This window comes from Myxine glutinosa, chromosome 2 (assembly GCF_964187855.1).
Source record: "Myxine glutinosa chromosome 2, kmMyxGlut1.1, whole genome shotgun sequence".
Classification (NCBI taxonomy): Eukaryota; Metazoa; Chordata; class Myxini; order Myxiniformes; family Myxinidae; genus Myxine; species Myxine glutinosa.
Genome location: NC_136262.1, coordinates 268294816 through 268309941, shown reverse-complemented (window position 1 = coordinate 268309941; position 15126 = coordinate 268294816). Strand labels below are relative to the sequence as shown.

The window sequence follows — 15126 nt, the reverse complement described above, 5'->3', positions numbered from 1 at the left end:
GTTGGTGATAGCGCATAGACCTTATCGCGAATCGGAACCGCAATTCGTCATGGGATCGGAAAGGGGCAATAGCGCCGCCACAAACTACACCATGGAATTGCAGCTGGCCCGGTTTTTTAAACCATTGATATTCAAATAAAAAGTAGCCTATAACCACCGGAATTTTATGCTGATTCCGAATCTGTGTCTAAAACTTTTCTCCGATGTGTAGTTCTTGAGTTATAAGCGGACATCCAGACAGACACACACACTCCTCCTTTATTTATATATATATATATATATATATATATATATATATATATATATATATATATGTATATATATATATATATATATATATGTATGTATGTATGTATGTATATATATAAATTATATATATATATATATATATATATATATATATATATATATATATATATATATATATATATATATATATATATTGTTACAGATACGACTTTGATGGTATGGTGGGCCGAGCGGGATGGCCGCCGTATCCGTACAAGTTACCCGATTGTGCCCGAATGTTAACTAATCGCGCTACGCTGGCTCAATAGGAAAGAGAAGACACCCGGCTGGGCTATAATGACACAATACGACACCAGGGTTTCGATTTTCAAGTATATTCGTACGGAAAAAGGTTAGATTACAGGGACGAGAGGGACATCATAGGAAGACAGGCACTTAGACACACTCTTATATTAACCCTAGACAGACCACAGATAAACGGGACAACGCTGACTCACACGGGATTTGATGGCAAGGAAAGCGGCAGTCGATGGCTCAGGTGCACCTGGCTCAGGGACAGAATCACGTACGGTGGTGTCCAGCAGATGCGGGGAGGTCGCTCAGCGCTCGTGGGTCGCGACTTTGGTGGAGATGCCGGGGAGGTCGCTCAGCGCTCGGGAGGGTGGCGTCTTGTCCTTCCAAGCTCGGGGCGCATCTTACGTCACGTCCGGCGCGGGGCCGCGTATATCCGGCGGGGAGTGACACGCCCTCGGCTCGTTAGCGCCGCCCCAGATGGCATCGGCCCATGGCTTCTCATTGGGTGCGGGGGTTACCGGCTCCGCCCTTGACGAGGGGCCGACAGGGAGCCCCTTCGTGGTAACCCCGTGGAGCGCGTGGTCAATGGCGGCTAACCGAGCCGGAAGGAGGACGCCCACTCCCCATGCCGTCACCGCGCCGCCCCCCTCTTTTGTTGTTGTTGTTGTAGTTGGCGCTTCTTCATGGGGAAGAGATGCGGAGAGGTATGGGGAGGTCCTAAACTTCCTAACAGGTGCCATATAATCACATTCTGGTGCAACGAAGAGTCATAATTAATGGAAACAAGTCCTTAACTGACATAGATTAAGAATAACTAGCAAGATGTCCTATAATTGTCTACGTGTGGTGCGGGGGACCTGGGCACGACATTTAATGGGGGGATGAAGGGGAAGATCGGCTCTAATGGGTGTTGTTTACAGACAATGGGACTAGGGAATGGGGTAAGGGAGAGTTGGGGAGTATCGGAGAAAATAGGGGAATATTTACAAGCGGATATGGAGGCCAAATTCCATATTCGCAACATTGCACCCTTCTCTACCCTCGGGGCGTCCCGACCCGATAAATTTTTACCTACTTTAGTGTGGCACGCAATGTAGTTCCCTCTACTATTAACTCTACCCTGAGTGCGACAGTTTTACAGATATTCACAAATGAGTAAATATGTCCCCCTGCGACGTTGCACCCTTCTCCTCACAGAAACACACCCACAGGATAACCGAATCCGGAAAGAATTCTCAAACTAAACATACAGCCGGTAGGGAGCATTATTTACAAGACTACGCTGCTATTTACACTACGATCCAGGACCTGTTTTTGGAGGAACACATGCAGATGTTATGCATAGAGAGAGCGCGCTTGCCAACATCGATACACCAACCCACGAGTGCTCTGTGGCCGACGGCCTTTAATAACGTGCAGAGCACCCTTTCCGAGCATCAACAGCACCACCCCACCACCAATCGGTGCAGTCACCATTGTTCATTGGAATAAAAATAACTTCAACAACCCCTAACCCTGCAGGTGTCTCTTGCTCTTCTTGTGGTGCACTTGGTGGTGTTAAAAGTGGTTCACCTGTATGGCATAGGTGCCACGTTGATCCATAGGTCCATCCCCGGGTGGTGCTTGGCCGCAACCGAACTGCGGTCCATTGTGGGTGGCCACAAACATTGCGGTCCATATGGTGTACCGATCCAGGCAGCGAACAGCGAAAGTGCAGGCCCACAACTGCGCAGCCAGCACCTCTCTCTCCTCTCTCTCTACCCCAAAGCCAGATCCTCGGAGGTGGGAGACAAAAGAAGAAACAAGTGAGTAAGGTGGTAAGGGCGCAAAAGTGCACGCAATGTAAGGTGATGCACACTGGGGGCACATGGGAACCAGGTGAGACAGGTACGTTCCTATCGTACGCCCCCCCCCCCACCAGGTAACCTACATGGCCCCTCCCTTACCCCTTACTGCATCCACACAACACAACACTACTCATAAACATCTACTTTACAAATCAACAAACATCCCTACTGTCTTCCCCGTTCCTCCCATATACCAAATTCGTCTTCTCTCCCTCCTAACCAATCAAATTTGCCATTTTCAACTCTCATCAAAATTTGCCATTTTCAACTCAACATCAAAATTTGCCATCACCAATTCATCATCAGTCCCTCCTAAGGAGGGAGAGATGGAATCACCCCAATGTCTCATCCACGTCGTGATGCGTCTCACAAATCCACAGCAATCTCATTTCCTGCACACAGAACAAAGAAAACACAGGTGGGGAGTCATCATCATCACCACAGGTAAGTGGCTGCGTATGGTGCGACAGGTTCATCAATCCTAACTATCTCCTAAATGACTTTAACAACTTTACACTACCCGGGGTCTTCCTCCGGCCAAACCATTGGCCCTCTTACTCTATGGGTTCTAAAAACCAATTCCCATTGGCCAACCTGTGGTGCTTTTCAATTTGGGGTCTCACTCCCCCGATTCATCTCCCGGTGCCCTCGCACAATTTCTGGGCTGCGGCGTGTACCTCTCCCAGTGGGTCTACCCACCTGCACACCTCCACCACTGCAGTTGCCTCCGAGCTTACCTGCTCCTTACCCTAACCTAACTACCAGGGGAAGGCCCTCTGGCTCTCTCCCCACTCCGTGCCCTCTCTGGCACTGGGCTGCCCGATCCACACCCGGGATCCTCAGGCACCCACTCACAACTACCGGCTCCCAGAGCCCACCTGCGGCCTCACCTGGCCGACATCCTCACAGTGGTGGAGTGCCCAACCAACTACACACACTAACAGGCTACACGCCCAGCCATTTCCACAACACTAATGCACCCATTCACAACACCATTCTGCAACCGCACCACAAATGCCAATATCCAACCACAATTTACCTGCACCCTCTACCTAACACTTACACTACCCGCCCCGGGTACTCGTGAAAGGGGTCCACTCTTCCCCCATCCACACCTTCGCACCATGCACACCACTCCGTACCACTTACTCCAACTCTCTCCACACACCTGTACCTGCACACCTGTGCTCTCACACTTGGTGCCACCTGCACCCTTCTCTCCCCAAGCGCATTCGCGCTGATCCACACACTCACTACTCATACACTGCTCCACACACCTGTCCAGTTGCACACCTGTGCAATCACACCTGTTCAATTCTCACAAACACGGCATCATCTCAGCTAACTACTCCCTTCTGAAACTTGCGCTTCCCAGTCGTCCCTTTAAACTATTGCGCTCCCTCGTCATTATCATCCATACTAATCTACCTGCGTCCCCACTACAGGTATCAGTCACTAACTAACCTTAACGTTACCTAAGGTCATCTTCTCTAGATCCCTACACACAATATCCTAACCCACCCGGGCTAGTTTTCACTGCCATACACCCCATAAGCTATTGCTCCTTTGCCCCCCTCACATGGGAAAGGTGGCAGGGATGCCACCCTCTCCCACCGGGCCTATCGCTCCTCAATCCCCCAGTCCTCTGGCACTAATAAGCCCCCCTTATTCAGAGGTACTGGGTCCCGCCTCGGCATCTAAAGCCGAGGCGATCCACGGGGGCGCCTGCTCGCCGGTGTAAGGTCTTATCCGGTCGGCGTGGACGATCCGAGGGAGGGCTCGTGGCCCCATTTTGATCTTAAAGACCACGTCACAGATTTGCGACAGGACGACTCCTGGGCCTTGCCAGGGGGAGGTGAGTTTTGGGCACCTTCCCTTCCGCCTCCGGGGATTAAAGAACCAAATCTTCATCCCCGGAGCGTATTGACTCCCCTGGCTCCGGTCGTCGTACCTGCGCTTCATCTTTTCCCCCGCCAGATGGAGTTGGCGGCGGGCGAAGGCATGGACTAGCTCCATGCCTTCCTCTAGGTGACGTGCGTACCCCTCCCTCGGCGGGTTAACCACTGTGTCTGGCACGGGACCGCATAGCAAGTCGGCGGGAGCCCGTAACTCCCGCCCATACATAAGCAACGCTGGACTGCATGCGGTGGCCCCGTGCTGGCTGGTTCGGTAGGCCATGAGCAAGTAAGGGAGATGTTCGTCCCAGTCATCCTGACGGGTGGTGGTGAACAGTGCCAGTTGTTGGATTAAAGTTCGGTTGAATCTTTCCACCATCCCGTCAGATTGAGGTCTTAAAGGCGTTGTCCTGGTTTTTCGAATTGACAGGAGACTGCACACATCTTTTAGTAATTTGCTCTCAAAATTTCGTCCCTGGTCGGTGTGCAACTCCTGTGGAATCCCATGCCGGCACACAAATCCTTCCACGAAGGCCTGCGCTACCACCCCTGCTTCTTGGTTGGGGAGGGCGTAGGCCTCCGGCCACTTGGTGAAGTAGTCCATCACAACGAGGATATACTTATTACCTTGGCGGGTGCGGGGCAGCGGTCCTAGAATATCCATAGCCACCCGCTCAAGGGGGGCCCCCACCTGATGTAATTGAAGGGGGGCCCTCATCCTCCGTGCTGGTCCCTTTTTGGCAGAACAGGCGTCGCATCTCCGACACCAGTCCTGTATGTCGCGCCCCATATTCACCCAATAGAACCTCCGGCGGACCCGAGATATTGTCTTTGTCCTGCCCAAATGGCCGCCGGAGCGGGTACCATGCACCTGTTGCAATATGACGTTCTTGAATTTGTCAGGGACTATCACCAGCCAGGAAGTTCGATCAGAGGGAACCTCCACCCACTTGCGATACAAGATGTTGCCTTTCAATTCCAGGGTCTGCCACTGAGCCCAATATGCCTTTGTCTGCGCCCCGAGGGGGGTGACCTCTTCCCCCCTTGGTCTTTGCCCCAATTTGACCCATTGGAACACCGGCCCCAGAACAGGATCCTCCTGCTGGGCCGTGCTCCAAGCCAACTCTCCAAATTCCTCGTCCGCGGTTAGTGGCAAAATTGGCCCTCTCACCCGGGTTGCCCGGACGACGAGAATCGGGGCGGAATCGCCCAATTGCTCCCTCTCCTCGTGTCTCGCACAAAATTTACAGTTTTCCCCCAGACAAGGACGCCGAGAGAGTGCGTCCGCATTACCATGGGCCTTCCCGGCCCTATGGGCCACATCAAAATCGTACTGCTGCAACTTTTCCAACCACCTTGCAATTTGGCCCTCCGGTTCCTTGAACCGAAGGAGCCATTGCAAGGAGGAATGGTCAGTTCTAACCAAAAATTTCCGCCCGTACAAGTACGGGTGGAAATGGTTCATGGCAGCCAGCATAGCCAATAACTCTTTGCGAGTGACGCAATAATTTCTCTCGGGCCTACTTAAGGCCCGACTATAATAACCAATCACTCTCTCCACGCCCTCCTGTGTCTGAGACAAAACTGCGCCCAATCCTTCCTGGCTCGCATCCGTGTCCAGGGTAAATGTCCCGTCACTAGTGGGGTAAGCTAGAAGGGGTGCGGATGTTAGACACCCCTTCAATTTTTGGAAGGCCTCGTGGCACTCCCGTGTCCAATTAAATCGCGTCCCCTTCTCCGTAAGCCGGTGGAGGGGACGGGCCAACTCCGCAAATTTCGCCACAAAGCGCCGGTAGTAGGAGCAGAGTCCCAAAAATCCCCGCACCTCTTTGATGGTACGTGGTGCGGGCCACTCCTCTACCGCTTTAATTTTGTCTGGGTCTGTTTTTACCCCCTCGCGGCCAATCACGTGACCTAGATAGGCCACCTCTCTTGCAAACAAAGTGCACTTACTCGGGTTCAGCTTCAACCCTGCCTGTCTGAGGCACCCGAACACCTGGTCCAAATTAGCTAGTGCCTGGGGGAACGTTTGGGCATGTACCAGGACGTCATCCAGGTACACCAGGCATGACTGCCATGGCATGCCGCCTAGTACATGCTCCATCAATCTCTCAAAGGTGGCGGGGGCGTTACACAAACCAAACGGCATCACAGTAAACTGATACAGTCCCTTACCTGTGGAAAATGCCGTTTTCTCCTTCCCTGCCCTATCCATCTCCACCTGCCAATACCCACTCTTGAGGTCCAAAGTTGTGAACCAATTTGAGCCCGCAACGGCATCGAGGGTGTCATCAATCCTTGGCAGGGGATATGAGTCCTTGAGTGTCACGTTGTTTAGCTGGCGATAGTCCACGCAGAACCGCGTGGTCCCATCCTTCTTTTTGACCAGCACAACAGGTGACATCCAAGGACTTCCCGAGGGCTCGATCACACCTGCGTCGAGCATTTTTGCAACCTGCTCGTCAGCTTCCGCCCTCTTGCTCCAAGGGAGCCGTCGGGCGGCCTGACGAATAGGCCGGGCCTCACCGGTGTGGATCTGATGTTTCACCAGGCCCGTACGTCCAATATCCTCGGTGGACAGGGAGAAGAGGTCCAAATGGGACCCAACCAGTTTGTGTAAGGCCTCCCTCTGGGTACCTCCCAACTCTACGCTACTACGATTTACCATCTCGCAAATGGGATCGGGCCAATTCCTACTTGTTATTGAAGGCTCCCCCCGGGGTCGGCTCGGCTGGACGTTCTCGCCCCTCACTGTCGCGACTTCCTCAACTGGGGTGCAGCCAGCTACCCTCGTGCCCCTTACTATAGTGCGTGGTTCTGTACTCACATTTACTACTCGGACGGCCACTACCGGTCCGTCCGTTTTTACAAGGGTGCGGCCCACGATTAAACCCGGTATGGACTGCGCTGCCACCGGTTCGACCAGGCCGCAGGACTCCTGCCATGTTGGGCGAGCTGCCCACCGGGCCGGCACTATCGCCTCGGCCCTGGGGGGGATGGTCACGGCCTCGGAAGCCTCCAGCTCCGCTCTCTCGGCCGTGCTCACTCCCCCTAACGGCAGCTCTTCTACTCCCACCTGCAGGATCCCCCGGCACAAGTCGATTTTACAACCGCTGGCAGTCAACAGGTCCAACCCTATTAAACATGGGTCGCACACCTCCGCCACCCAAACATCTATCTCCCTCCTTACCGACCCTAACTTGAGGGTCACAGAACCACGCCCTATGATCGGGGCCGTTACCCCGGTAGCAAGCTGCAAACTATAATTTTGCAGGCGCTGGATCTTATCCCAGCCACCTGCGCTCGAATCAAGGACCACAGGGCTGATGATCGTGGCGCTAGCTCCTGTGTCCACGACGGCGTCTACCCCCACGCCGGCAATTTTGCATCTAATTGTCAGGCTACCGGTTCCAATTTGGCCACAATAAATGACCTGTCGCGTCAATGAGGGCTCTCCTCCATCCTCTGCTGCCGAACACCGCCCTACGTGCCCGACACCTTCTAGTTTCCCGGGGTCTGGCGGGGGGGTGTCTGGGGTCGGCTAACCCGCTCCCCCCTGGGCGGAGTTGAGGACCTCAACTGCCGGGGATCATCCCGGCGCGCGTTTCGACAGTGCCGCGCCAGGTGACCCAGGCGGTTGCAGGTATAGCACCTCACCTGATAAGGTGCTTGCCTCCGGAATTCCAAATTCCCCCCCCTGTAGGTCCGAATTGGATTACCCGCTCGTGGTCCACCGCGGGCCACCTCCGGGGCCGCCTGCCATGGTCCAGGTCCTGCCAGGCGCTGGTCCACCAGCCTCCGGACCATGCCCGCCAGGTCAGGACCCACGTCGGGGGCGGGCCCCCTAAGGGGTCCGCCCTCCATCGGGGGTCCCATCTGGCGGACCGCCATTGCGAGACGCTCGCCCCCCCGGGCCAGGGGCCTCGCTGCTTCCCAACGGGCCGCAGCGTCAGCCGCCTGGCTCAGAGTCTGCGGGCGCCACATGGCGAGCTGTTGCCGGAGCTCAATATCCGGGAGGGCCTGGATAAAATGGTCCAGCGCCAGGCTTTCCCGGGAATCCGCTGCCATGCTAGCATGTGCGATCCCCACTGCGCGGCGAATGTCGTGGGCAAGTTCCCCGATGGCTTCCTGGGGCTTGCGCTTTCGCAGCGCGAGCTGAGCTTTAACAAGCTCGCTCTGCTGTTCTATTCCAAATCGATTAATTAGGGCGTCGCGGAGGGCTGGCAGGGTGAGAGCACCCGCTGGTAATGCCGTCAGCACCTCCGCCGCCGCGCCGCGCAATGCGGCCACCAGGTGTACTCCACCTTCGTCCTCACCCCAACCGTTACCCTTACACACACAGTCGAACTGCGCCAGGTACGCGCGTAGATCACTCTTGCCGTCATACGGCGCGAGTGGGACCTTGTGGGACCACCTCGTATGCGAGTCGTTGCCCGCCGGCCGGACCCCGTGCGTCGCCCCTTGCGGGGTCAGCGCGGGGCCGAACCGGCCGGGCCCCCACAGTACACTACCCCCAAGGGGCTCTCGTGCCTCCCCGGTCCCTCCAACAACTACCCCTGTTGGTGTCGATGCATGGGTCACACCTCCGCAACCCGCTACCCATTCCATACCACCACCACCACAACCTTGCTCACCCACACCTCGCACCTCTCGTTCCATACCCTCCGGACCAGCCATACACCTCACTCTTGGCCTCTCACGAACATCCGGGTCTATCTCGACCCCCAAGCTTATTAAATCACCTGGCGCATCATACGCACGACCATATTGGTCACCACTTACACCGGGTCCTCTTTCTCTTCGCTTCTCCTCCATCACCTGCGAATCCCTCATCCGGTTAATGAGCACATCATCACGATCCGAACACAGACTTTGGACCAATTCTTTTACTTCCTCCTTTATCTCTTTCTTATCCTCTCTCCGTCGCTTCTTAATTTCGCTCACCCCTTCTTCCACTTCTTCTAATTTTTGCTTCATCTCCTTCATCTCTTCGTGCGCCCCTTTAAGTTCTTCCTCTAACTCCACTTTATTTTTTTCTATGTGCTCCCGCACCTCCCGCTCTTTAACCTCCATTACCTCTACCACCTTGTCCATTTTCCTCGTCAGGTCCTCATGTACCGTCTGGCACTCTTTTTTAATTACCCCTACGTCCTTTTTCATCTCCTTCTGTGTCGATTTTAAACCCTCTATTACCGCTGTGTTCTTCTTTACCTGGTCCCCCAGCTCCTTTTGTCCCACTGTCAGTTGTTCTACTCCCAGCGTCAACTCCTCTATACCACCTTGCAATTTTACAGTCCCCTTTCTCACCTCTTTCTCCATGCGCTCCTTACAGTGCCTCACCTCCTCGCGCACTCCTCCGACCTCCTCACTCACTCCTCTTCTGATCTCCTCTCCCATCACTTGCATCTCCTGCCCAGATGCCACCCTCATCTGCTCCATTTCCTCCCTGTGAGCATCCAGTTTGGTTTCTACCCCCACTCTGACCCCCTCTATCTGCTGCTCCATTTGTTTAACTTCCCTTTCCGCTTGGTCCCTCATGTCCCTCAATTTGCCTTCCATACTGTTTTCTAACCCCTCTAACCCCTTTTGCATCCCTTCCATTTGATTCTCTTGAGCGGCCATTCTGTTTTCTACCCCCGTTAACCCATTTTTCACTTCTTTTATCCCGTTGTCTAACCCCTCAAAATTATTGTCTAACTTCCCAATTTTCTTGTCTAACTCCTCAAAATTATTGTCTAACTTCCCAATTTTCTTGTCTAACTCCTCAAAATTATTGTCTAACTTCTCACCGGTACCCCTCGCTTCGTCCCTCATTACCCCCATTTGGTTTCCCATTACCCCCATTTGGCCCTCTAATCGCTCACCCTGAGCCCTCATTCCCACAATTTGGTCTCCCATTCGTTCCATAAGGGCCCTCATTTGCAACATAAAAAGGTTCGGATCCACCAGGGGCGCTACCACGGTCGCGGGCGCGGTGACCAGCGAGGCGCCATTTTGCGCGTCTGCTACCCTCGCTGCTTCGCTCTCCTCACGTCCCTCAATTTGGTCCTGGACCGACCCTGCCTCACTCTCCCCTACCGGACCCCAGCCGTCTTGATCCGCCATAGCGCGACTTTCAAAATTCGGTTTTTATTTTTTTTATTTTCGTAAAACAAATTGAAATTTCGCCGTTATAATTTCGCGCGGGAAACGCGCTCCGAATCGATTTTCCCTCCCAAAATTTGGGCCTAATTAATTTAGTCCCGGGTTCGAATTCCACTCCTCGACACCAATTGTTACAGATACGACTTTGATGGTATGGTGGGCCGAGCGGGATGGCCGCCGTATCCGTACAAGTTACCCGATTGTGCCCGAATGTTAACTAATCGCGCTACGCTGGCTCAATAGGAAAGAGAAGACACCCGGCTGGGCTATAATGACACAATACGACACCAGGGTTTCGATTTTCAAGTATATTCGTACGGAAAAAGGTTAGATTACAGGGACGAGAGGGACATCATAGGAAGACAGGCACTTAGACACACTCTTATATTAACCCTAGACAGACCACAGATAAACGGGACAACGCTGACTCACACGGGATTTGATGGCAAGGAAAGCGGCAGTCGATGGCTCAGGTGCACCTGGCTCAGGGACAGAATCACGTACGGTGGTGTCCAGCAGATGCGGGGAGGTCGCTCAGCGCTCGTGGGTCGCGACTTTGGTGGAGATGCCGGGGAGGTCGCTCAGCGCTCGGGAGGGTGGCGTCTTGTCCTTCCAAGCTCGGGGCGCATCTTACGTCACGTCCGGCGCGGGGCCGCGTATATCCGGCGGGGAGTGACACGCCCTCGGCTCGTTAGCGCCGCCCCAGATGGCATCGGCCCATGGCTTCTCATTGGGTGCGGGGGTTACCGGCTCCGCCCTTGACGAGGGGCCGACAGGGAGCCCCTTCGTGGTAACCCCGTGGAGCGCGTGGTCAATGGCGGCTAACCGAGCCGGAAGGAGGACGCCCACTCCCCATGCCGTCACCGCGCCGCCCCCCTCTTTTGTTGTTGTTGTTGTAGTTGGCGCTTCTTCATGGGGAAGAGATGCGGAGAGGTATGGGGAGGTCCTAAACTTCCTAACAGGTGCCATATAATCACATTCTGGTGCAACGAAGAGTCATAATTAATGGAAACAAGTCCTTAACTGACATAGATTAAGAATAACTAGCAAGATGTCCTATAATTGTCTACGTGTGGTGCGGGGGACCTGGGCACGACATTTAATGGGGGGATGAAGGGGAAGATCGGCTCTAATGGGTGTTGTTTACAGACAATGGGACTAGGGAATGGGGTAAGGGAGAGTTGGGGAGTATCGGAGAAAATAGGGGAATATTTACAAGCGGATATGGAGGCCAAATTCCATATTCGCAACAATATGTATGTATGTATATATATGTATGTATATATATATATATATATATATATATATATATATATATATATATATATATATATATATATATATATATATATAGATCGGGATTTAAATTCAATTCAAAAATTGATCCAGACGTCCATTCTCTTTCAAACATTCAAACCGACAGAGGTAGTTATTTAAAACAGCATCTGTAGAATTTTCACCCTTTTACTCAACTCCGTTTCGCTGTTATTTGGTGGAGCAAAAGGTCAACTGAGCTTTATATATATATATATACTACTCAAAAGAATTTAAGGGTCAAAGGAAATTTTTTGATCATTTTTGTAAGTATGTCTTTTTAAGCCAGATAGGGTTAGAATATTCCCCTTTGGGTTGTCATTTGGACTATAGACATCACGTTATTATGGGACATGCAATCATTGCACTTATCTTTAGAAGCTTTTTAAGTTAACCCAGATTTCCTTTTCATGGATTTGAACCACGAACTTAGTCAGACTAAACTGACAAACTGCCTCGAAACACCCATTGTGACACCCCATGCACCATTTGCACGTGTTTTGCATGAGTGTCATTCCAAGCATGCCAATTTTAGCAATAAAATGGCTGAGCATTTTCCATTAATCATCACTTTAACTTTGAAGATGGTTCAACAACAACTCAGCATCCAAGACAGGGGAAGGGCCATTGGCTGGCTACAAGATGGACAAACTCAGAGAACTGTGGCTCAGCGTCTAAATGTAAGCCAAGGCGTTATCGGCAGACTCTGGCAGAGGTTCAGGACAACTAATGCTGTTCAGAATCGCCCCCGTTCTGGAAGACCCCAATCAACAACAGCACGAGAAGACCGCTTCCTGATAACGGCGTTGCGACAGCGCTTTGTGACCGCATGGCATCTTCGGGATCAACTCAGAGCTGCCAGAGGCACCAACGTGTCCGACCAGACCATTAGGAATCGTCTGCGAGACCGAGGTTTGCGATGCCGGCGTCCTGCAGTCCGACCACCGCTACTTGACCGTCACAGAAGGGCTCGCCGAGATTGGTGCAGACGTCATATCCAGTGGAACCGAGGTCAGTGGGCAGAGACAATGTTCACAGATGAGTCCCGCTTCTCGCTCCAGTTCAATGATGGCCGGGCTCGTGTTTATCGTCGTCAAGGAGAGAGATTTGCTGATCTCAACATTGCTCAACGTCTACCATTTGGAGGAGGAAGTGTGATGGTGTGGCCATGTGGGCGGGGATATCCATGAACCACAGAACCCCTCTGTACATCGTCAACGGAAATTTGACTGGTCAGCGTTATCTCAACGAGATTGTTCAACCTCTGGTAATTCCACTTCTGCAGCGGATTGGACCAGGAGCTTGGTTCCAGGACGACAACGCAAGACCTTATCGTGCCAGGGTGGTGACCGACTTCCTGCAGCAGCAGAATGTTCAGCACATGGATTGGCCTGCATATTCACCCGACTTGTCACACATTGAGCATGCGTGGGATGAACTAGTGCGGCGAGTTCGATCACATCACGTCCCTGCCGTCAACCTCCGGCAACTGGCTCAGCGATTCGTCGCAGAATGGCAAGCGATCCCTCAACGTTATTTCCAACGCATTATGAACAGCATGCGCCAACGTTGTCAAGAATGTGTGAATGCTGACGGTGGCTACACCAGTTACTGAAGCTTCTGCGACTTGTGTGAACATCATTTTGGGGGGTGCATGACTCTTTTTCATCAGGGTAATAAACTAGTGTCTAATCAAAAGTTATTGTTTTGTGTTTTCTGTTCTTGAGCCATCAAAGAATTATTTTGTCATTAGTCGTCACCATTTTAGCTCGTTAGCTTATATTTATATGCGCAAATATTTTTGACCCTTAACTTCTTTTGAGTAGTATATATTGTTGCGGATATGAGGACTGTATTTTTTTATTGTGTGTATTATTATTGTTATTCTGCGCCTCCTGCCTCCGGAGCTGTGTAAAGGTCAAAGGGCGTCCCATAATTAGTCCATAAAGCATCCACACCACAGCTAATCATAGAATACCCCTGTTCGATAGCTTATATCTTATTATGTGTTTTAGGGTAAGGCTATGTCTCCCATTAATTGAAATACTCCATTGCACCAGTGAAAGAGATAGATTCCCTTCATTCCCACTCCCAAAACTTCCATTCCCCCTTTTCGTCAATTGCCATTCGCATTGCCAACTGCATTTTGGGCGGTTTTCTCTTCATCCGCCATTGACCACGAGGCAGGGTTGGGGAAGAAAGGCGGGTCCCCACCTCGTCATAGAGGGGAGGAGTGAGTCAGCCCCACTCAACCAACCATGAACAAGGGGTTGGACTTGGAGAGGGTGTGGAGAGAAACATCGAGGAGGTTCGCGAAGGTTGAGGGGCGGGGCCTATATAACCCGCAGGCAGGGCGTGTCCAAGAGGGAGATGGGCTTTTACAGAGAGACGAGAGGGAGTCCAAGGAGTTGAGTCTGAGAGAAGTCCAGAGTTGAGCTGCAGATCGAGCCACCGAAACTGCGAGAGAAGTCCAGAGTTGAGCTGCAGATCGAGCCACCGCAACTGCATTTTACTGCAGCTGGAGCCACCAAAACTGCAGCCACAGCAGCGTGAGGCCTGGACGGCAGTTTGGAGCAGGGCCGCGAAGGAGCGGCGGCTGCCCGCGAGTCGATCGGTTGCAGGACCAGTTGGACCTCCCTATCCCGCAAGCCATCCATCTCCCGCCAGTCCTATCATCATTCCCCGCGTAAGTCTGTCCTTGTTTGTTCTGTCCCTGGGTTAATTAAGACTGTAGGTAAGCTAGCGTTGCACTGTGTATCTAATCTCGTCTGTAAATAAACGTGACTGCTTTCTTCTTGATTATATGTGTAAATAAAAAATCCAATTACTCTTCTGTACGTCTTCTCGTCTTATTCCTTTTCCTCTTTGTATTCGGTCGCTTTAGAGTTTTCCATATTGAGCAGCCGCGGAGCGATACGGCCAACGTTTGGGTGGAATCGGGTTCTAGTCGGGGAATTAACTGTTCGGTCGCGGTAATACCACCGCTCGGTCAAAATAACATCTTTAACCGCGTCCGTAACAATATGTATACATACACACAACCCGTATTTGCACAGACAGACTGGATTTTGTTAAAATCACCGTTGAAGGATTTCCATTGATGCTCGTCAGAAATTCGATCCTGATCAGGAAAGCAACCTGAGTCCTTGAACCATTTTATTTTTCAACAGTTATGACAAATGTGTGGATATAATAATCCTGTGTAACTGTGTAACTGTGTAACTGTGTACCTGTGTAAAACTTGTTTTTTGTGTATTCGCAATGCAGGCCAATGATTCGGCACTTTTCAAATGCAATGTTTGGTTGTGTAATGCTTCGTTTTCATCAAAGCAGAGCACGGCACAAAGTTCATGGTATATCCATGACACCAACCCATGACATGA

The 15126-nt window shown here is 52.0% G+C and overlaps 1 protein-coding gene across 2 annotated transcripts in view; it reads right to left on the bottom strand.

Annotated features, from left to right (window-relative positions):
• LOC137420556 (uncharacterized) overlaps positions 1-15126 on the bottom strand; it is a 71382-nt gene that overhangs the window by 30961 nt on the left and 25295 nt on the right. The window lies entirely within an intron of this gene.